We start from the raw sequence: 23,645 nt of genomic DNA, 5'->3' as shown, positions 1-23,645 counted from the left end.
GACAATTAGTAAAATGCTATGGTGGTTTTCTGAAAAAGAAATATTTTGTAGTTTAATAATCTTTATGAAACTTTAATAAACTAGTAAAATCAACCTAATGTAAAAGTCAATGCATTGGGTTTGGAGTCAGTGGCTTTTCATATCTGTCCACCTCTAAATAATTTATTGTCTGTTTATTTATTTATTTAGAGTCCATTTTAAATATACGTAAATTTTCTAATCAGTAGAATGTTACTAATCCTTTGGAATCCTCCGTGTTTTCTCTCTGAACCTGTAGCACTGTCTCATCTCTAAAGATAACCATAATCCTGAATGGTTTGGTGGGGTTCAGTTTTATTTTATTTTCTTGGCTTCATTTCTGTTTTGAGACTTGTAACAATGTATTTTATAAAATGCATCATTTAGCTTTGCATGTTTTTAATGCTACACATAAATAGAAGCATATTATACGCATTCTTCTTAAGTTTGCTCAGCATACTTTTTATAAGATACATGCAGCTATTTAAAAATTGTTTTTCTGTTATAAGGCTTTAAGTTGTTTATAATTTCTTGCCTTAACAAATAATGCTTATAGAAATATTTTTGTTTATGCCTCATTTATATCTGTATATTTATTTATATATACATGTGCCAGTGCACACACACATACACACACATGAGTTTTCCTAGGATACATTTCTTGAATGGAATTGCTATGTTTTATGATAGGCACATTTTCAACTTTACTAGATAATACCAAATTATGTTCCAACATGACCAGTTTATATTCCCACAGAGCAATACTGCTTAAAAGACTTCGGTATTGGCATAGGATACACAGACTAATTGAACAAAAAGTACAGAAACTAATCTATGTGAACATAAATTGATTTATGAGAGTGATGGCATTGAAGATCAATAAAAGGTGTAGGATAATTGGTTTCCATAGAGAGAAAAAAACAAATTGAATCCCAAACCCTGCTTCATTCCTAAACTGAGTATCATTTCCAGGCGGATTCAAGATTTAGAACCATATAGGGAAATAATTCTATTACCTCAGGCCAAAAACATTTCTTAATGGAGACTAAAAAGCAAAAAAAAGTAAAGAAAATAAACATATATAGTCTATTATATGCTCACTGAGGAACATGAAAGGGGAATAGAATAGATAAACCACAGAGTAGAAAGATATATCCATTCATTTTTTTAAAAAAAAGTTAAATATCACAAGTTGTCCAAATAACAATAAGTGATAAATGGATAAATTAGAGTAACTAAGCTATTGTTACCTAGCAGGAGTCATCAAACTTTTCTTATAAATGGCCAGATAATAAATATTTTATCATATATATATACACACATATATATACATATATACACACATATATACATATATGTATATATATACATATATCACATATATACATATATGTATATATACATATACATATATGTATGTATATGTTTTTTTTTTTTTAAGTAGGAGATTCCTTAACTTGATTTTTTTTTTTAAGATTTATTTATGGGATCCCTGGGTAGCGCAGCGGTTTGGCGCCTGCCTTTGGCCCAGGGCATGATCCTGAAGACCCAGGATCAAATCCCATGTCGGGCTCCCTGCATGGAGCCTGCTTCTCCCTCTGCCTGTGTCTCTGCCTCTCTCTCTCTCTCTCTCTGTGTGTGACTATCATAAATAAATAAAAATTTGTTTAAAAAATTTATTTATTTATTCAGATAGACACACACACACAGAGAGAGAGAGAGAGAGAGAGAGAGAGAGAGGCAGAGACACAGGCAGAGGGAGAAGCAGGCTCCATGCCAGGAGCCTGATGCAGGACTTGACCCCGGGACCCCAGGATCACACCCTAGGGCCAAAGGCAGGCATATATATATCTTTATGCCATTTGTTAGATGTGACACCTGGAGCAAATCCTTAATTTTTCTGAATTGCAATTTCATCTTTTACCAAATGTATATAATAATATTTGCCTTGGGGCACCTGGGTGTGCATACACACACACACACACACATACACACACCTGGGTGTGCTTATACACAACGCACACATATACATACACACACGTATATGGAATACATAAAACATATATATTTGCAAATCTTTAAAAATGTAAAAACTATTCTCAGTTCACAGGCAGGACAAAAATAGACCATAGGCCAGATTTGTCCCATGAGCCCCCATGTAACATTCAATTCCCTTCACATATGGAACTACTATATTAACAGCAGGAGTACATGTAAGAATTCTAAAACCTGAAAAAGTACTGCATTCGTGCAGACACATAATCATGGTTTAGAACTAGGAGCGTCTCCAAATTGCTTTCTATTGAACAATGGAGGAAACTGAGGACTAGAATGGTTTGGAGCTGGTGGCCAAAGGGAGTGGGGCCAGAGTCTCTAACTCTTCCCCTGCTCACGGCTGCCACCTTTGGACAGCAACAAGATCCTCCATCTGATGTATCTTTTCTAGCTCTTGTTGGGCCTGGCATGACTTACAATTAATATGGTAAGTCATGGTGTAGTTAGGACATGGTTTGTTTGCTTGCTTCTTGGAATACAGGAAAGTCACTCATCAGCACCATAATAACATTCCATTTTGGAACAGGCTATTGATAAAATTGCTCATTTTATGAGCTTTTTTGAAAAATAGGTTTAATAAAAAGGAATGTGTTCCAAAATGGACCACTTTAAAAGGCAACAGGAACCAGTCTGGCAGCTGATTTATTCTGAAAAGTTTCATTGGGAGTAAAGACCTCCATCAGCACCTTTTTTCTGTATTAAAGCCAGAGACATGGTAGGAGAAACTGCTAGCTTTCCATATGTTCTTGGTCTCCTTATATAAAATTCCCCTAGGAACTCTTTCCCAAGCTCCTAACCTCAAAGCAGCCTCTCTAGAAACTTTTAGTTTGAGCAAAATTCAGTATTAAAGAACTTTTATTTATTCTCCATAGATAAGGGAAAGGTTAGTAGGTATTATTGACCTGAAGTGTAATAATGTCCCTCAAGGCTAACCTTTAAATCTTTATGTGCTCAGTAATTCAAGCTATTCAGAGTATCTTTCTCTGTCTTTAGGAATATTATAACATTCCATAAAGCTATAATAAAAAGAATAGTGGAAAAGGGCAAAGGGAAATTACCTCTTCTTTTTATGATGGCTCTGTAGGGCATTCACATACTCAGTTTACTTAAATGAGCTTCTTTTGCAGTGTGCAGAGAGTCTCCTAAAGGAAATATTGTAGCATGACATTAACCTGAAATATTGAATCCCTTTATTCACTGAAGAAATATAATTACCCCTTTATTAATAAGATATAAATTAACATCTTAGCTTGACCAAGATAGAAGACTCCTGTACTGTTTCTATTGTTTATAAAAAGACACTCCAAAATGACAGCTTTCACAAGTTTTTTTGTAGAGACAATAGATGCATCTTTGAGTTACTTATATAATAAATTATAGGTATTATATGTATTGGATGATGCTAACTTGCTAATTCTAAGTCCTTTTAGTAACAGAGATGCATAGTTTTTTTTTCCTAGTGAATTAAGTTTTAAGTCATCGTTTCAGTGCTTTCTTATTAGGACACAAATTCCAAGAAAAGTAATTGCTCATTTTTCACAGAAGCTCCTACATAAGCAAAGAGACATTAGTGGAAGCAAATATATCACAAAACTGTATTGATAATACTGAAGACAATAAACTGTATTAATAATGATAAGGATCCTATTTACTTAAATCTTCAGATTATCAGGCACTTTCCTTAAGGCAGTTAGACATATTGTCACCATTGTGGTAGGCAATGTATAACTAGAATTACATCTCTTCTTATTATATACCTAACATGAATTATAATTCCTTGGATTGGGGTTTTCATAGATCAGGGCAGGATTGAGCCGATTCATGGCTCACTTGATGCAACATTTAATAACAGGCTGGAGGTGTAGCAAATAGATACATTCATAGATATGACAGAAGTTTCAAAAATAGAATAAGACTTAGAAAATCATGAAAGGCCTCTTTTTTAATCTGATAAAGAGTATCTATTTTAAAGAATATTGGGCACACAGAAAATTCATAGGGGAACATTACAAGTCTTCTCATTGGGATGCCTGGGTGGCTCGTTGTTGAGCATCTGCCTTCAGTTAAGGGTGTGATCCTGGAGTTTCAGGATCGAATCCCACATCAGGCTCCCAGCGAGGAGCCTGCTTTTCCCTGTGCCTGTGTCTCTGCCTCTCTCTGTCTCTCTCATGAATGAATAAATAAATAAATAATTTTTTTTTTAAAGAAAGAGCTTTCTCATTAAATTCAAGAAAAAGACAAGTCTTGGGCAGGAAATTAGGTATGAAAAAGGAATAGAGCTGTAAGAATTGAAAGAAAAAAGGTAAAAATGTCTATGCAGATGACATGATTGTTTATGAATAAAATAATAAGGTATTAGTACATATATGTCAGTGCAACTAAAGCAATGATAGCAAAAAATTAAACAATATCAACAACAAAGCAAACAACACCCCCAAATAGGATATTTTATTAGAATATTTACTAGAATAAATCTAGTAATAAATATGCAAACTCCTTATGAAGAAAATTACAAAGCTCCTTTCCAAGACATTAAGGAAGAGCTAAGCAAAAAATGAAATAATGATTATGAATAGAGTCTCAATGTTGTAAGTATATCAAATCTCCAAAGTGTATTTGTAAATTCAAAAAGTCTCCAATCAATATTGCAGCTAGTTATTTTGTAACTTCTACAAACCAATTCTAAATTTCCTATGAGGGAAGAAAAGGACTGCTGCTAAAAAAAAGCATTGGAGAATAAGGCCAGGAGAGTCACCCTACCAGACTTTAAGATGTCTCAAAAGTGAATCTAATTAGGGCAGTATGCTATTGATGCAGAGACAAATATAGATTAAACAGACTGGAGAGAGCAGAAAATGGTAAGTGACATAACATACATATCTGGAAACTTGAAATGTAGGAGGGACACTTAAATGTTGGTAAGAAAAAATGGAATACTTAATAAATCATGCTGAGTCAGCATTGTTCACAAAATCAAGTTCCAGATGTATTAAAAACCTAAAGATAAGAATCCAAATGTCAAAATCTTTAGTAAACAATTTAGGATAGTGTTTTAATAAGCCCTAGGTATGGGGGCACCTGGGTAGCTCAGTGGTTGAGTTTCTGCCTTCAGCTCAGGTCATGATCCCAGAGTCCTGGGATTAAGTCCCACATCAAGCTCCTCTCAGGGAGTCTGCTTCTCATCTGCTTCTCTCTTTCTGTCTCTCATGAATAAGTAAATAAAATATATTTTTAAAAGCCCCAGATATGAATATATATATTTAACAAACTTCAAAAAGCAAAAAGTTGATAGATTTGACTAAATTAATATTAAATTTTCTACTTAACAAAGACACCATAAGCAGAATTAATAGGTAAACACCAAATAGGGAGAAGATATTTTCCATGTATGCTACACATAAGGGAGTTATATTTAGATTTTTGGAAATTCCAAAAATCAAGAAAAAAAAAACAAAATCAACACAACTAAAGAAAATGGCAAAGTAGTCATAAAAGAATTTCAGACAAAAAAAAACTGAACAAGAAACTATACTTTATGTGTAACCTATATTCATCCTTGCTAGTAATGAGGAAAACACTAGTTAAAGCAGTAATTAGATACCATTTTATAATCATCAGTCAAAAAGTTTGAAGTCTAGCAAATTTTGCTGAGGAATGCTTATATGCTACCTGTGTAGAATAAATTCTTATATTTATTAAGGAGATGCATTGGCAAAGTATAGTAGATACCAAGGCATAAATATTCTTCATCCCACAGGTTCTGATTCAAGGTATATAACATCTTAAGTGCATGTGTGCAAGGAGAAATTTAAAATAATAAAACAATCTTCATTATACCATTATTTATAGCAAAACTTTGGAGATGACTTAATTGTTTATCAACAGGAGAATATATAGGCATATATTCACATAGTTGCAAATTATACCAGCAATCAAGAGAAATGAACTAGAGGAGTGTGTATTGACATGCATTTATCTCAAAAACACATACTAATGAAAACAGGAAGGTACAAAATCATATGTGTAATATACTAACAAATTATTAAGTTATTGTATTTTTATTGGTAATTATATGTTTTATACACTGCTTAGGCCCTAAAACATCATTCTGTAAGCTCTTAGGAAATATTTTTTGCATGATGCTTTGAATAATAGGACTATAACAACAGCAAGGGAATTGTTCATAAAATTTTAGGAGAATGGTTTTCATGGAGAAGGAGAAAGGAGCATGAGATCAGAGAGGGTTATATTTATAACTTGAGTTATATTTATAACTTAAAAAGCTGAAGCAATTTTGATAAATATTAAGATTTGATGAAACTCATGGTCCTGTTCAAATATACTTAATTTTTATCCTCTATAACTTTTCTGAATATTTGAAATGTTTAAGAACAAAAAAACAAGTAAATGTCTAGCTCTATATGTAAAAAATATTATATTTAGATTTTCTAAATATTTCAGCTGTCCACACTTCATTTTTTATTCTTTTTCTTTGGTGGAAATTCAATGGTCTCACTCATGATGAATTTGAAATTTGGAGGCTCTTTGAGAAGATTATGAAATATTGACTTCCAATTTTACAACAGATTTGAGGATATAGAGGGGATAATTTTAAACAGTATTTTGACAGATTTTACTGTACCCAAAGCTGTCTCCTAGATTTAAGTAAAAAACTTAAAATATTGTTTATTACGTTGACTCCACGACATTTTGAATTAGCTCCTAGAGGAAGAGAGACTACCTGTGACAAGCTATAGCACAGAAGTAGTAATTAATTGAAAAACTAAAATGAAAGTACAGCTATCAATGGTGTCAGATCTAGAGAGGTTCTGTTTGGGGCACATCCGTTGTGTGTTTAATTGTATTTTGTAGACAGTTTCTCAGGGCTTGAATATATACATTTCACCATAAGGGCTAGAAGTGAAGTGAATGTGTGGAGAAAAGATAATGCCTTAGGAAAACATATAATATCTTGGGGAAAATGTCTCAGGGTAAAGTCTTAGAAAATAGCATACAGTGAAAGTTTAGCCCATGAACACCTTAAATAAAAGCCTATGCTTTCAGTCAAAAAGACACCTATGCTTTGCAGCATTTCACTAGGGAAAAGAATGTAATTCATGAAAACTGAGGGACTAAACACATATGAAGAATGAGAGCTATATATATGTACAATCGATATTTGCATTATGGACTTTCACCATGTTCTGCATTTAGCAAAACACTTTAAAGAGGGAGGAGCTGGAAATTTGCAAAACTGTAGAAAGTCATTGCTTGTTATCTGAGGAGCATGGCTTACAAAATTTTCTTGGTTGCTCCAAGGTCCCATATCCCCTTTAGAGAAGCATCAAGTACCGGGGGTTTGATCATTTAAATAATCTAATCTAACACCTCCCTTCACTTGCATGTCATATGCAAACACATTAGGTGTTTTCCTTATTATATAGCCCACTAAGAGCTACAGTAAGAAACGAAAAACTGTAATACAAATTTCTTGGTGGCTTTTTGTTGAAGAAGAGTGAGTACAGTTGTTTACTTTGCATAAACAGAAATTAGGATTTTTTTGTCTTTGGAGATTTTTTTCCCAAGGATTTCTTTCTGTAGTTTGCTTAATTATATCTGTAAAGACTATTTTGCACAAATACAAGGGCCAATTTGTTAGAAAACTATGCTTGCCAAAAGAAGTCAAATATCCTTCCCACCATGGGTCACATAAGCTTCCCAGGTCTTCTAGAGGAGGGAACAATTTTCTATACTACATGTTACACTGGCCCCACTCCTCCCTGCCCCAACAACATATAATTTGTTTCCTCATTCTCGTTCATTTCTTCTTTCATTTATTTAATTTAAAAATTTGAATTTCTCCAACTACATGAAGTAGTTTTTCTGTCATTTGAAATGAGGTACATGATTAATTCATCAGTTCATTTATTCAACACATATTTTGCGTGCTTACTCTTGTACAGGGCACATGAGATAAAATGATCTATTAAAGAAGTATGTTCTGTACTGACATGGAACTTGTCCTATAGAGACAGTCACTATTGATTAAACTCTACTTTTCCTTTAGGATTGTATAGTCTAGTGGCTTCTCACTTCTAGGTAACAAAATCATCCATAGTATAACCTAAATTTTTCTGAAGTTGCAAAGAAAAGATGCACAGAAATTATGTAAGAGTTGTTTTGTAGATATGTTAGGAGCATAGTATTTCTAGAATATTAACTTTTCTTAGACATCAAATTTTCATCTACATTTGTTCCATATGGGATTCCTCAAAAAATCATGGAGTGCCAGCTCCAAGGGAAATTAGAGTCCTAGGACGATCACGCTGACACAGGACTAACATAGTGCATCTCTGAGTTATGTTAATTTGTTCCTCTCTCGATTCTGACAGACTTCTCACTTTGTCCCCAAAGCACTTTCAGTTATATGCATTTGATTTCTGCAAAACTTGTGAATTTTTTGGAAATCAACAGAAAATATGTGAAAAGAATCCTGGGTTGTCAGCTGGGAAAACTAGGAGGTTATTCCTTTTAATCCGAGTGTACCTCAAGGGTTATTTTATTGTAAGAAGAAAATTTGATTCTGGCTTCCTTGCCAAAAAAAGAAATTTATTGAAGAAGTATAACACAGTATAGAGGGAAAAGAATAGTTGAAGAACATTCTGGACATTACAAAAACAGTACCAAAACATAGTGGCTTAAAACAACCACCATTTTATTTGTCCATGATTCTATGGGTCTGTAATTTGGGCTGCACTCAAATTATTTAAGTTCCTTTCTAGTTATATGCCAAAAATCATATTAATGGTTTATCAGCCACCAATGTTTTATAATCTATCAGATGATAACTTGATTAGGTTCTTCTTCCATTTAAAGTGAGAATTGGAAATAGTCCAACTTGGAAAAGGGTGTGTCAGCTGTGCATTAGAATCATTCACTTTTTCTCAATTTGTCTGAGGTCTCCTATGTGACTTCAGTTACCTTGTGAGTAGATTGAGTAGAAGATGACCTCAATTATATCTGGAGTTGGTGGTGGCTATCAGTTGAGCTTCTCTCTCTGTGTAGTTTCTTACCCTCAAGGAGAATACCCTGAGTTTCTTCACATGGCAATAGCATTCCAAAACGGTGATAGTGGAAGCTGCGGAGATTTGTAAGTTGTACATCATCATTTCAGCTACATTCTGCTGGTCAAAACAAATCATAAGACAGCCCAGATTCAAAGAACGGAGAAATAGCTACTTCTTATTTGGTGGGGCTGTAAATAATTTATGGTCATTCTTAGTCTGTCACATCTAAGTATCAAGAACCATAAAATTTCCTTACAAAAACTATAGGGAGGAGTTATTTCCAATCATTACCAATTATGGGAGGTTTTTTTTTTTTTTTTTTTTCGTAGCTAGAGATGCATACCTGTGCTTAGCTGAAGAGAGCAGTTTCCTTGATTGGCAGTGATCACAAGATTATAGTCAGTGTGAGGACTAATTCCTCAAAGCAAAGTTAGGGTGTCATTACTAAATTGAGAGCTGAATTCTGGGTAGGGGGAAACAATGGAGTCAATTTTCCTGAAGGATCTTGGGAAAATCATTTACCTTTCTCAGGTCTGAGGTGGATGCCATCATTTGTAAATTGAGAGTGAGGAGTTAAAATGCTCACATAGGTTTCTGAAGGGACTATGACTTTATGTGTTACTATTTTTCTAAGGTGCTATGAGTTTATTACTTCGTCTTCTCTAACCGTTTTGTCTCTCCATTTTGCATCACCAATTGTTTTAGACAGACAGAGACCGCATGCTTCCTTTGAACTTCAATGGCAAAATAGAAAGTCTGGGTTAAAAGATCAACTTCAGCCATTAAACTATAAGTCCTAGGAATGCAGGAAATATATCTTGTTTATCTTGGAATCCCTCTGTCTTGATGTATAAGATTCTCACTAAATATTAATTTCATATTGGAAGAATCAACCAGTTATGGAATCTTCTGAAGTATCTTACCATCTATGCATCTGAGTTTTTGTTTTATATGGCACAGTGTGACTTCATTCAGCAGAATACCAAATTACCTTTCCCAAGTTTATAATAGAAAACCATATCTTTAGGGGTACCTGGGTGGTTCAGTCAGGTAAGCATCTGCCTTCAGCTCAGGTCATGATTCCAGGGTCCTGGGACAGAGTCCTGCATCCCCTCCCTGCTCAGAGGGGAGCCTGCTTCTCCCTCTCCCCCACTTGTGATCTCTCTCTCAAATAAATAAATAAAATCTTTTTTTTAAAGCTAATCTTTAATCTACCCTGTGTCTTACTATGGTGCATTGGTTTTAGTACCAATTCCTCTGGGATAGCAAACAAAGGGACACACTGAAATATATTTGAAGCAGTTAAAAAAGTGAATGAATCGAATGAACAGCTAACACATTTCCAAATTAGATTGTTTTGATTCTTCATTTTCAGCTAATAAAAGAAGAACTAAGCAATTTGTCATCTCATAGAGTATTAAATAATTATGGCTGATAGAGCATTGGTATGATTTTTAACATATAACTAGCAAGGAATTAAAATAATTTGCTAAAATTGCCATAATAAAAATATTTCAATCCCTAAACACTTATTTGTGTTGATTAAATTTCCTATTTCTTATTAAAATGAATAAATTATGTTACATTACACCTGGAAAGAGAATGGAGACAAACCCCATCTACCCAAGTTCTTAGCAGTCCTTAGAAGTTACAGAAATTATACTGTTTAGTTTCAATAGCTAACGTGAAGAAGAATTCTTGGGGTTAGTAGCCTCATGGGTACCCAGGTCAAGAAATAGCATGCCTAACTCAGAGTAATCTAGTATTGTGGCAAAGGAAGAGGTTTCCCCTTTCAGGGGTTTCCCTAAAAAATTATGGTGCCCAGTGGAGCTGAATAGTATTTCAGAGAAAAGCAAAACTAACACCTAGGAAGAGAAAAGACCAGTTATATGGTTCATGGGGCCCAATGAAAATGAAAATATGGGCCTTTTGTTCAAAAACTGAGAATTTTAGATGGTAACAGCAGGATTTAATGGAGTGAAAGGCCCTTCTGAGTGGGCTGTGGGCAATTGCACAGGTCACCTTCCCATGAAGTTGTCCTTGCCATAGACCTCCACATCACCAGAAACCACCATATAAGATTAAATTTGCCAGAGGCAGAGTTAGGCTCGGAACATCCCTCTTTCAGCAAGTGCTTATAGTCAAGGAAGTGCATCTCTGCTGCCGCCTGCCTCTGTCCCTTCTAGTGTCCAACAGGGAAGGATTACTGCCAGGAAAGGGAAGGAGGATACATTTTCTCAGAGCCATACCACTCCCTTCCCTTCCTCTACTAAGAAGTGGTGGTCAGTGCATTAGCCTCTATTGTTGGGAGGAAGAAATGAACTTGACCTCTGTTTGAGGTAGAAGCTTTTATTAAATAAAAGAATATAGTATTATGTATCAAAATGAGCCTATGCTAAGTAATGATACTAACTGCAAATGGATGGCATCTGGCAAAGACTTATTTAACAGACCCATTAATTAATGGGAAGGGGAATTTGATAGAGGAAAGTTCAGTTGAACCACAGGAAGGAATAATACTATTTCATGTATATGAATCATAGTACACTGATGGCTATATTGGACATAGAATAAGAAAACCCAAAGGACGATAGGAAGGTATAGGAAAGAGAGATGGCCTGGTTTGGGGATTATCATCAGAAAAAGACAGAGTGTTCCCATAGGGAAAAAAGCAGGCAAGGTCAATGTGATCAGTTATATAGATCAGATTTCATTCAAATTCAGTCATGAGATGGTATTTAGCCAAGATAATTTTATTTTTATAAACAATGTCTAAAGTCAAAGCTATACAAGATGGATTTAAAAATTATCTTCAGAACGCAATTTAGAGCTTGTGCATTTTGTGATTCTTCATTAAAAAAGCAAAGATTGAAGGTAAGAGCAGCATGTTTTCTTTTGCGTTTCTTGCCAACCTGTGATGTCATAACAAACTGAAAGACTGAAGATCAGAGATCAGGTCAAAAAGACTTTCAGACGGACCTCCTGAGCAGGGGGAAACAACCCAATATATAAGCAGGGAATCAAAGACCGAGGCAGAAAAGGCAATGTTTGGAAATGAAAGTGCTGGTGCCTTTAGGGAAGAGCAGTTGAGTATAACTGTGGAAGCTGCACAATGGAATTATGCTGGTAATTTCCCCCTGCTGCACGTATAAATTATGCAGAGAATATTGCATTGGTAGCTTCTTTGTAGTGAAAACTGCCTATCGCTTCCAGGCCCTGGCAGAGGTGAGAGCGGTGCTAACAGGGACAAGAGAACATGTGATAAAGGAACAAGGGATATAACAAAATTGTGTGCATTGCACAGAATACTGCAAGGCTGTAAAACCCAAACAAGCAAGCTGAAAGCCAGGCTTAGAAAAGATACCCATTTCATCTAACCTGGGAATCAGGCTACTATGTCGGCAGTTATAATAAGAAGCTTCTTAAATAATTATCAACTTCAGCTAATTTCTTGGTCTACAACAAAGTTAACAGCTCTTACTTGATAGTTTCTTTGCAAGTACTAAAAAGGTTCATCTATATCCTCTATTTTCTTTCTTTAAAAAAATTTTCCAGGAATGCATCAGGAAGGCCATAAGGTATAGCACACTGACAAATATCTTCAAGACTTACATGTCCCCTTGACAATAGCTGTGACATATATTTTTTCATATTTTAGAGTGATAAATGCAATATCTTCTGGGAGCATAATTTGAAAGACAACAGCAACAACAAACAGATGGGGAATGCAAAATGTCCAGAAAGCTGCTTTTCTGAGGTTACTACAAAAATATGATCTGGCTCAAGTTCTCCAATCGCTCGTCGTTAGTGGAGGTAAAGGTATGTGTTAAATGTTGAGATCATTGCATTGTAAATGCTTCACAGAAGATACTAATTCTTGCTGAAAGCAATCATTTATTTAAAAATACTCATTAAGCTACCATTTATAAAGCAATGCTCTACATCAGCACTGCCCAGTAGAACTGTAATAAGAGCTAGCAATGCAAGGCATTTGTTCAATGGGTCAGAGTCTTATGCAGGCTTCACTGAGCTAAAATCTAGGTGTTGACAAGTCTTCATTCTTTACCGAAGACTATAGAGGAGAATCTGTGTGCTTACCTTTCCAGCTTCTAGAGACTTCCCTGCCATCTTCAAAGCTAGCTGTAATGCATTGAATCTTTTCCACATTGAATCATTCCAACCTTCTCCCTGTCCCCCTCTTCCACTTTTAAGGACTCTTGTAATTACATTGGGTCCACCCAGATAATCTAGAGTAATCTCCCTTTTTTAAAGATCAATTGGTTAGCAAGTTTAATTCCATTTGCAATATTAATTCCCCTTTGCCATATAATGTAACAACTTTGTAGCTCTGAAGATTGGAACATGAACATCTTCTGGAGGCCATTATTCTGCCCCCTATAAATGTTACATTGTTCAGAGCAGTGTTGTGAGGACTCAAGGAAGCCATGACATAAAGCACTTTGAAGAGTACCTGCACATAGTAATACTGGTAGTATTAGGGTGAGTAGAGAGGGTGAATGTTGGAGAACGAGATGAAACACTGCAGATATCCAAATTAGGAAACTAGGCATGTATTTAGTGTGAGCGTCTAAACAAGAAAATAGTAATATTTTGAGCCCAAGAATACCACATCTAGAGCACTATGTTCAATCGCAGGCGTTCTACTACAAAGGGACATTTATAAACAGGAATTAACCTAGACAATAATGACAGGAATGTTGTGTCCAGCTGGAGTCATCTCATACAGGAAGCAGTATGGAATGGTGGTTAAGGGCAGGTAGGGCTGACGTCATGGATATGTGACCTGTGTATATATATATATATATATATATATATATATATATATATATATATACACACACACACGTATATGCAGAAGGGCTTGGAGGCTCATGTTTGGTTCAATGTTCTGCTATAGCCATCTAGAAATTTTACACAATTTCATCTCTAAACTGGTGCTTTGTTGAAATCCTGTGGGACAAAAAACCATGTGTGTAAGTAGAAATATATGCATATTAAACATGTCCACTGTTCCTCTCCACTCCTTTCCCAAATAGCATTCATAAGGCACCATAAGCACAGAATCATGGTTGTTCCACGATGTGTTGCAAATACAGCCAGACTCAAAGTGAGTCTTGCTTATGCCTGCAACTGAGTAAACGTGAGTGCTGACAGCTAAGGCAGGCCACACTTTCCATTTGAACCAGAACTTTTTTCAAACACAGAAAGAAAGCAAGGACTCTAAGACATGTGAGTGACAAAGGACTCCCAACATATTCTTTCTTATTTGAATCACTTACCCTTGCTAGCAAACTACTTACGTGGAGAAGAATGACGGAGAATTAAAGAGAAAGAAAGCAGTACATAGTTTCATTTCCTTTTAATCCTTCCTTACTCATTCATAAGTTGAAGGTAAAGAGTGTTGGTGGGGTTTGTGTGTTGATTATCAAGAAGTGAAATAAAGATAGCTGAGTTAGTTTTCTGCAGCACTTCTGCTGTTCTGGTAAGAATGTATAAGCAATGAAATATAAAATCTGTAATTTCAGTGATCCTGCGTATAAGTTAAATGCTCTTATATTTGCATTGAAAACTGATATTATAGAATATAAAGAAGAATGGTAACAGTCATGTCATCATTTACAATCTAATTTTGTTTTTCTCAGAGTAACATTATACAGCAAATAAGAAAACATCACAAATTGCGAGAGGGATCATGGAAGAAAGGGAAACACTTTATATTTTAGTACCTTTAACAGCAGTTTTTTTTCTGCTTTTTGAACAGTGGCTCTGCAATTTCATTTTACACTAGGCTCTGCAAATTATGTAGCCAGCTATGCATGAGAGCTCTGGAGTTAGATCACGTTTGAGAATTCCAGGTCCCCCTCCTGCTAGTTACATAACTTTAGATTAATTATTTAAACTCTACTGCCTTAGCTTTCTTCATATAGGGATGAAGACTTTTAGTACAAAAGAATTTAGTTAACCCATGTATTGCACTGTCTCACACCACCAGGAGATAAGCTACCCAATATCTGTGTCTACTTTGTCCAAGCCTCTGAAATCATGTCTGATACATATTAGGAGGTCAATAAATAATTTTGAAAGAATCAATGTACTCAGTGAACTAGATCATTGGTTCCCAAAAGGTGGTCAGGCTAGCAGTACAATTTCTATTGAATGGGGTTTTAGGAACCCCTCTTCCTAAGCTTCTGATTCACTTTTTTTTAATAGAACCCAGAAATATAAATTTTAAAAAGCTCTCCAAGCATTTTTAATGGATTCCAGGTTCAGGGGCCATAGTACTTTTAATGCATTTCCCCAAATCCATGTATTCCCTTATCCTATTCTCTCTGCCTGCTTTTCTCATTTACTTTCTCCTTTTGGTAAAATTATAGATGTTCTTCTGTGCCAAGTTCCCCTTGTCCATGATCTAGGAGAATGGGATATGTAATTCACTTTTCTATTTTATTATACTTTTATTTATGTGTATTCACTTTGTGTGAATACTAAATGATATAAGTGATTTGAAAGCAAGGTATAATACACTGTGTATATGCTTCATGCCTGAAGAAACTATGACTTGGAAGTATCTCAAATGGTTACTGACTAAACGATCAATTGTTATATTCATCACCCTGGAGAAAACACAATGGAATAAGATCGAAGGCAAGACTCAGGAAACAAGGTGAAGACTTGTGAACCTTTGCATTTGAAAGGAAAGCTCAGGCTGCTTCTCTATTACTACAAGGTAGTCCTACCGGAGGACAGAAAGCCTGATGTAGGCATCCTATAGGGTGTAGACATGTAATATGCTTTGGTAGCCATATAATGTGTTAGAGGCAATTTCCTTTCAAAGGAAACTTGCTTTGACTTACTGATTACTCTTATCAAAGAGAAATACAGGAAGAATTAGCAAGTAGAGGGTAGGTTAATTTTGCTAAAATTTTGGAACCAAAAATTCCCTATCAGAAAAAGGGATGAGGAAGTAGGTCTAAAACTTAAAAAAAAAAATGCATCAGCAGGGAAAATAATAGTTTGTATATAATTTTCCAATTCATTACTCAGCTAGAACATACATGCTTCTTTCCCATGCCATGATAATCTTTTGTCTTATAATAATATAGAGCTTTAATATGATTCTTATCACAAGGACATTAAGAAGCTACCTCCATGATATTATGTGAGGGATGAATGTTCAACTGTGCCCCAACATATGTGGCATATGGACAGATTACCAAAAGTTCCATCACTAGAAATCATATCTTGGGATCAAGTTCCAAAACTCCAATCAAAACTCTAGTATTTCACCTAGAATATCATTAATGCTTCATTGAGAATTAAACTAATAGACTTGATGAATCCCTGTGAAAAAGTCCTATTTGTCATTGTAGATTAGGAGAGACCCAAAGGCACTGTTTGTGAGTGAAGCCTATTCAAGCAGAGTAGAGAAACCAGAACAATAACAATAACAACAAGTCCTACAGATAAACTGTCTCCAACCCCATCATGCCTGGCCTGGGACCTGTTGCAGATTCACTAACATAAAATTGACCTTCAGCCCATTTCTACTGTAACTAGTTCAAATAGATTTAATTACCTAGACAAATGTGGGCTATGACTGTATTTATGACCACTTGTAGCTTTTCTATTCAAGATTTTTAGACAGTGAAAAGGGAGACTAGGAGCAGAGCATAAATCCCGGTTTGGCTTCCCTTGTTAATATGCAGTTGTATTGACAGAGAGAAGGGTGATCAAAGGGATGCTTTTCTTCGACCAAATGTCACTATTACTTAAGGAGACTATGAACAGTGCAGCACGATTGGAGAGACATTGTTTCCCAGTGAGTGAGCCATGTAATAAGAAGCAAGATCCCTGCAGACCTGTCCAAATTAACTAAACAAAGAAAGATTTCATAGACACTACCTAATATAATACTGGGTGGACTACACGTGGCCAAAGGGGAGACTCTCAGAGGCATGGTACTGGAAAAAATATGAGTTTTCCAATCCAATGTACAGCTGTTGGGACCAAGTGAGATTGTGCATGAACCCTAAAGAAACAAGCAATATTGCCTGGTAAATTCAGGGAACATAGACTCCACTCCTCGTCTACAACACCTGACCCCTGACTGTAGAGGAAATAAATCAATGTGATATTTCCAGAAGAGGAATGGGTGAGAATCAGGCCCCATAAGTACTTGTCCTAGCTCTGCCATGCCGACCTTGGGTAAACCATATGACCTTTTAGCATCTCATTTTTCTTACCTGAAAATTCAGAGAAAAGACTTTGCCCTGCTTGATGTACAGGGTTGATTAAGAATCAAATGGAATTCTGCATGTGAAAAAGCTAAAAAAAAAAAAAAAAGTAAAGCATTATACTGCAAGTTCAGCTGGTAGTAAGGAATATGCTTATAGTTTCTAGGGTTAATTACTCTGACTCCGATTTCAAAGGACAGAAGATACTTGGTCAGCGAAATGCTAACAACTTTCTCACACACTGTCTAAAATGGCATCCTTTAAAAATTTTTGGCTACCTGTCCTGTTAATTCAGTTAAAACGGCTGGAAGAGTTATACATGAGACACAGTATGAAAAATAGATCCCCGTGGCTTAAAATTGGAAGACATGTCGACGTGTCATATGGCAACCATTCTATGGCATATGGTTATATACATTCTAACTCCCAATAGAAATCTGATGTTTGGGAAGAATAATTTGTTACGAATTTAATAAGCCCCGTGTCTGACTTTTAGCAAAAATTACATTTGAATTAACTATCAAGTATTTGACACAAAGGGAACAAATGATCACTACTGTGAATTGGAAAAGCGAGTTTAGATCTCAGACATTGGAGATAAATGACAAATCCATTAGAGGTCAGAGGGTTTAAGACATTAGTTCTGTAATGACTAAATTCTGTGAGTTTTACTTTTACATGAATATATGAGGTGGCAGTTGTTAGTCTTATAAAAGCTGGTTGCTTAGAGACAGCTGACTGATTAGAAGATAGTTGCTCTCCATGTCTATAATTATTGTGATTACTATTACTGTGGTAGCCCTCGGTGGGATCCTGAAAATGGTAATATGGTGTAGCATTTCACAAACATAGGCCTATAAAAACTCAATATATACCCCAGTAAAAAAGATTTATAATGTCCCTTCTTTGCCATTTCAATGGACTCATTTAAAGAATAATACAATCATTCACTCTCAGCTTATCCAGTCACTTCCTTTCAATCCCGTTATGAAATAGAATCAGAGGTTATTACCAAAGATGAGGGAAGGAAAACAAAACCCTTCTGAGAAAAGAATATCAGAGATGGATCCCACTCGGGTCTCAATCTTATAATTGAGTAAATGGCAACTTTAAAAAATCCCAGTGTGAGAAATGCTGAGGAATTTTATTCCTCTTGCGATCATATTAGTGAGTAATAAATTGCATGAAATAGATTACATTTTTATTTATTTATGCTGAGGCTTGGGAGGGACTCACCAAAATTGGCGCTGTGAGGATGCAATCTGTATTGGTTTGAAGCAAGGGTTTAATTACATCTATTTTGTCCCTCAAACAAATGAAATCACAGCAAATAAAGACAGTACACCTGCATCATAATGTTACATATACACTTGCTACAAATAATCTTTGTAACTTAGAGTCACCAAAATGGGTACAGAAATTACAGTGGAAGAGAAAAGAGTATAGTCAACTGCGCAGAAAGTGTAATACCAACCAGGTGTCTCCTGTTCCCAAGTTATCACATCACCAGTTACTAGCCCGGAACCCCGGGACCCCACCTCTAGTGCATGGAGGCATTTCTCTAAGGTTTCTTTTGAAGAAGCCAGAAGCAGTGGGCAACATTTGACACTGTTTATACAGATATTAATATATAAGTCATATACAAGCACCAATATCCAATTCTGTACTTTTCTTTTTCTACTTTTTTTTTCTGAAAGTAAGCTTCCTCCAGGATATGTCTCTCATTCTTAGAATATTTATTTCATCCAAGACACTTTCTAACATATAGCAGATTCTTAGACTGTTGCAAAAACTATGCATGGGGTTGATTAAAGGAATAATAATATCATTTCACAGGTACAGATTTTCCCATTAAACAATATCTCATTTCTTATTCTCACACCTGTCCTTGAATGCATCCTTCATATGTAGTGGGATTGTAGAAAACTAAATATATTGTGGGACGTCTGGCTCGTTCATTTGGTAGAGTATGTGCCTCTAGATCTTGGGGTTGTAAGTTCAAGCCCCATGTTGGGTGTAGAGGTTACTTAAAAATAGTCTTCAAAAAAATCAATAAATAGATCACTAAAAGGATATTGAAGACCCATCTGAAAGTTTACATATTTAAAGGCTGTGTTTTGTGTACCAATATAAAAACCATCATTGAAAGTGATTTGGACAGCTCTAGGGATGGAGATGGATTTGTGCTAACCCATCTATTTTCTGCCTGATTCTGCACCTGTGGATATGAAGTACTCTCCAGGTAACAAGGTCAGCATTTAGCAAGAAAGAGTTCCCAGTACCTCTCATATTTTATAGCTGATGTATTGGATTTTTTCCCCTTGCCCTTTGATTCCAGGTATTTTCCTGTTTTCTCCCTGAAAACTTTGTTCTGTGGTTATAATATTTGACTTTGTCATTCGGTTATGATTTGCAGTTGTCCTCGGAAAGCCAAGGCTACAAAACTATGACCTCTAAGAACTTCTTCTATCCTGGACATAAAAATAGTGCTTCTGCTAGTTCAGCCCAATCTCTGGACAAAAAAGGGTTGGACTCCTCATTTTTGCTGTTCCTCCTTGTGAGCAGATGCGGGCAACAGCAAGACTGCTGGCTGGTTAGGTGAATGCCGACTGCCTAGGAAGAACAGCAAAGTTAAGTCTGTGGTTTTGCTGGTGTCTGATCATGGGACTCTGAACAGCTGAGCCACAAAGTTCGTCCGTGTCTAGATGAGCACATATATAAACTAATTGTAATTAAAATGCGATATGAGGTGAATGCAGAAGTCAACCAGAACCATGGTATCTTCTGATACCTTTGTTTAGTGGGATTAGCAATTCCAGAAGTGACCAAGAACAACATTCTCCTTATCAATCCAAGCACAATAAAACTAAGGGCAAAAAATTTCAAAAGTACATAGCTTTTCAAGATTGTGAAAAACGGTCTTAAAATATTTTACTCATATGTAAAAAAACACCATGTGGTCATTATAGAAAAAGATGATGTCTCAAAAATGAGTAAAAAAGGACATAAAAACTATCCATAATCCCAATATTTAGAGGATAAACAAGTCATTTGTTTATCCTTTAACTTGCTTGTTATCTAGCTACCCAAAAACCTTGATAGAATTTGAAGATAAATTTCTTCAGATAGTAATAAAAATTTGGGAATGAACACTCCTACCTAATACCTTTCTATATAAAATGTCTTTTTTTTTTTTTTCTCTTACGAGGTCCCTCAATCTAAGGTATGAGTTCTCAGGTTGTAATTAAAAAACTGTGTTGATTGTTTCAATATTAAATTATTAACATCAGTTAATTGGAATTCTAATTGCCAAAAAGGTGAACAATGTGTTAATCATAAATTCCAGAAGTAACTTTAATTTGATATTGCCAATGATATCAACATGACAATAGCTTTTTCTATGACAATTGTTAGTCTGCATAATTTTCTCCTCTCTTGGGGCTGTCAGATTGTGATTCCTAATGACAATATTAATATGCTTCTGAATAACAATCAGAATGTATAATGCTATTGAAATACTTAGAATAATCTAAGTATGTCGGATCTGTCAACATTGATAATCACGCTTTCTTTGCATGTTACACATTTTTCTCATTTTATCAATGTCTTCATTAGTGTACATTTACAGTTATTAAACTTATTTAATGAACTTCTTTATTATCCAAAAGGTTTAAAAAATCCAAAAAAACTACTCTTAACATATCATTTTTATCTTTTAACATGTCTTATAAATATCAAGTAAGTTGAATGCATCCCGACTAATTAGAATTGTTCTGTGTACATGAACTGAATGAAAATTATCACAAAATGATACTTGTAAAATTATTTTAATTAGCCAGTATATAATCTATTTGTGTTATAGCTCATTAAGAGAGATCACATCAGTAGTAAAAATAGCAAAACTAAGGAGAGTTTTATTTGGATAAAATATATTATTTTTCTTTGGATGCTTACACTTGGTACAGACGTGAAGATGGCATCTGGGTAATTCAGCATCTCCTATTGCTATCAGATAATGCATTGGACTTGTTTTCCCCTAATGAGTTCCTAGGATACAGACAATGGCCACCTGTGTCTGGGTTGGAAGCCACTTTGTACTGAGCCAGCAAGGTTGTATTCAATTTTGGGGTGTTTCTGGCAAGTTCTCTGACACAAAATAATAACCTGGTAGCTGTGATTTCTCCATTAACATGGCATTCCTTTTAATACCAAAGGCTTTAGTTCATTTTGCTAATTGAAATGTAAATAATACATTTAATAATACATTTATCTTAATCTCTTAGCACTAAAGAATTTAGTTTAAGGTTGGCAAATGCTGGCCATTCATTCTAGTTTCCATAATAAAAAGACAAGAGAAGGAGTTCTGAATGCATGGGTCCAAACTTAGTTTTATTTCCATTTTTCTAAGTGCCGGACTCACTGTCTCCTATTTATTTAGAGTAGAATGTTTCCTCCCACATTAGCACTGATTTCACACTCAGTTAAACCAAAGTTAGTGTGTGAGCATCATGAAAGTGTAATCTCTCAAATGTACGTAAATACAAAATGAAGCCTGACTGCCCACTGGGTGATCTGTTCTGTGTATACAAAAATATGGATTTAACCAAAATTATTCTTTAGTCACATGCTTCTAATTACAGAATGTTCATGAATACATATAGGTTCATGTATTCTCTGATTTGTCATCAAAAACTTTTAAGTGTCCACTGTGTTCTAAGCATTAGACTAGGCCCCAGAAATGTAAAAGTGAGAATCTACAGTACATGCTCTTTTTTTAGATTGATTTATTTATTTGAGAGACAGAGAGTGAGAGAGTGTGAGCAGGGAGAGGGGCAGAGGGAGAGGGAGAAGCAGGCTTCCCCCTGAACACAGAGTGGACCTGGGGCTGTGGGGGTGGGTTGTTGATCTCAAGGTCCTGAGATCACCACCTAAGCCGAAATCAAGAGCCAGATGCTTAACCCACAGAGCCACCCAGGCGCCCGCACAGTCCTGCTTTTAAGGACTTTCCAGTTTATCACAAGAAGCAGGCTATCAATCAATCACTTCTTGGTTAAACAAGGACAGGCTTCAAAAGGTGGTAAATGAGTAGAGACTGAAAACAACAATGTAGGCATCCAGACTGTTAAGGGGGTAGAGGTTTGGCCAGGTGGAGAGAGAAGCATGCATGAAGGTTTTAGAGAAAACATACTGAATCTTGAAAAACTAAGTATCACTGAAGAATGCATACATGTTGGAGTATGGGTGTGATTCTTTAAATGATTTCCCTGAAGTCATGTTGTTATCCAGTACTGAAGTGGGGGCTCCATGCCAGGATTTCTGATGCCCAGTTTATGGTTGAACTATATTAAGTTTCTAACACAAAGGGGTCTTTGGAAATGCAACCGTAATAAATAAAATAAAATGCAGAGTAACACATTTAGAGCATCATAAGGGGGAAGAATCTTGGGTATTACACTGGCTTCAGTTTTAGTTTGTGAAGGATAGACTTTTGCATGCTAGGCAAAAAAGCTTTTCACAGTACAGGTATTTTCTTGATGTGTGAATTAAAATGTAATGCTAATTAATACTACTGGGTCACAGGATTAAATATATAATTCATGCTGCCAGTTAGAATATATCTGCAGAGAGCAGTGAGATTAACCTCATGTTTATAGAAAAAAAAATGTGTCTTTGAAACTCAGAATATAGATTACATATTAAGCTACAGGAAAGCTCAAAAGAGTGACAATATCCTTAAAACAGATGCGCTGCTGCAGTTCAAATGATGAGGGACATTGCTGCTTTAATGGTGCTGTGAAAACTGTTTTCAATACAGCACCTCTGAAAGGTTTGCATGAGTGATGAAAGAGGTCTTGTGGGTACTATGCTTTGATTTCAAGATTGTCAGCTTTCAGATGGCTGTCAGAGGTCTGGAATTGACCTTAAGCAGTAGTGCTAACCTAAGCAGTTACTTTCTTGGTAGCGATCATTGTTGGAACTGAAGGAGTTTCTGGAGAATTATTGATATTTGCGCTCCACTGTTAATTAAAACTGTCATTCTATTTCAAGATGTGTTTTCAAGATGAGAAGCTCTCCATGTTTTTCTTCTTGATGGTTCACAATAATAATTAATGCATAATGAGGAAACTTATCCTAGTTTGACAACATGTTCTGGAGAAGGAACTTGAAAAGAACTTCAAAATAATCATCTGAAAATGTATTGCAACAAAATTATAGATGCAGACATTAGATCAAACATGTTAGGGATGAA

The sequence above is a fragment of the Nyctereutes procyonoides genome, unplaced genomic scaffold (assembly GCF_905146905.1).
Source record: "Nyctereutes procyonoides isolate TBG_1078 unplaced genomic scaffold, NYPRO_anot_genome, whole genome shotgun sequence".
NCBI lineage: Eukaryota > Metazoa > Chordata > Mammalia > Carnivora > Canidae > Nyctereutes > Nyctereutes procyonoides.
The sequence above is the reverse complement of the archived record's forward strand: the minus strand, read 5'-3'. Positions refer to the sequence as shown.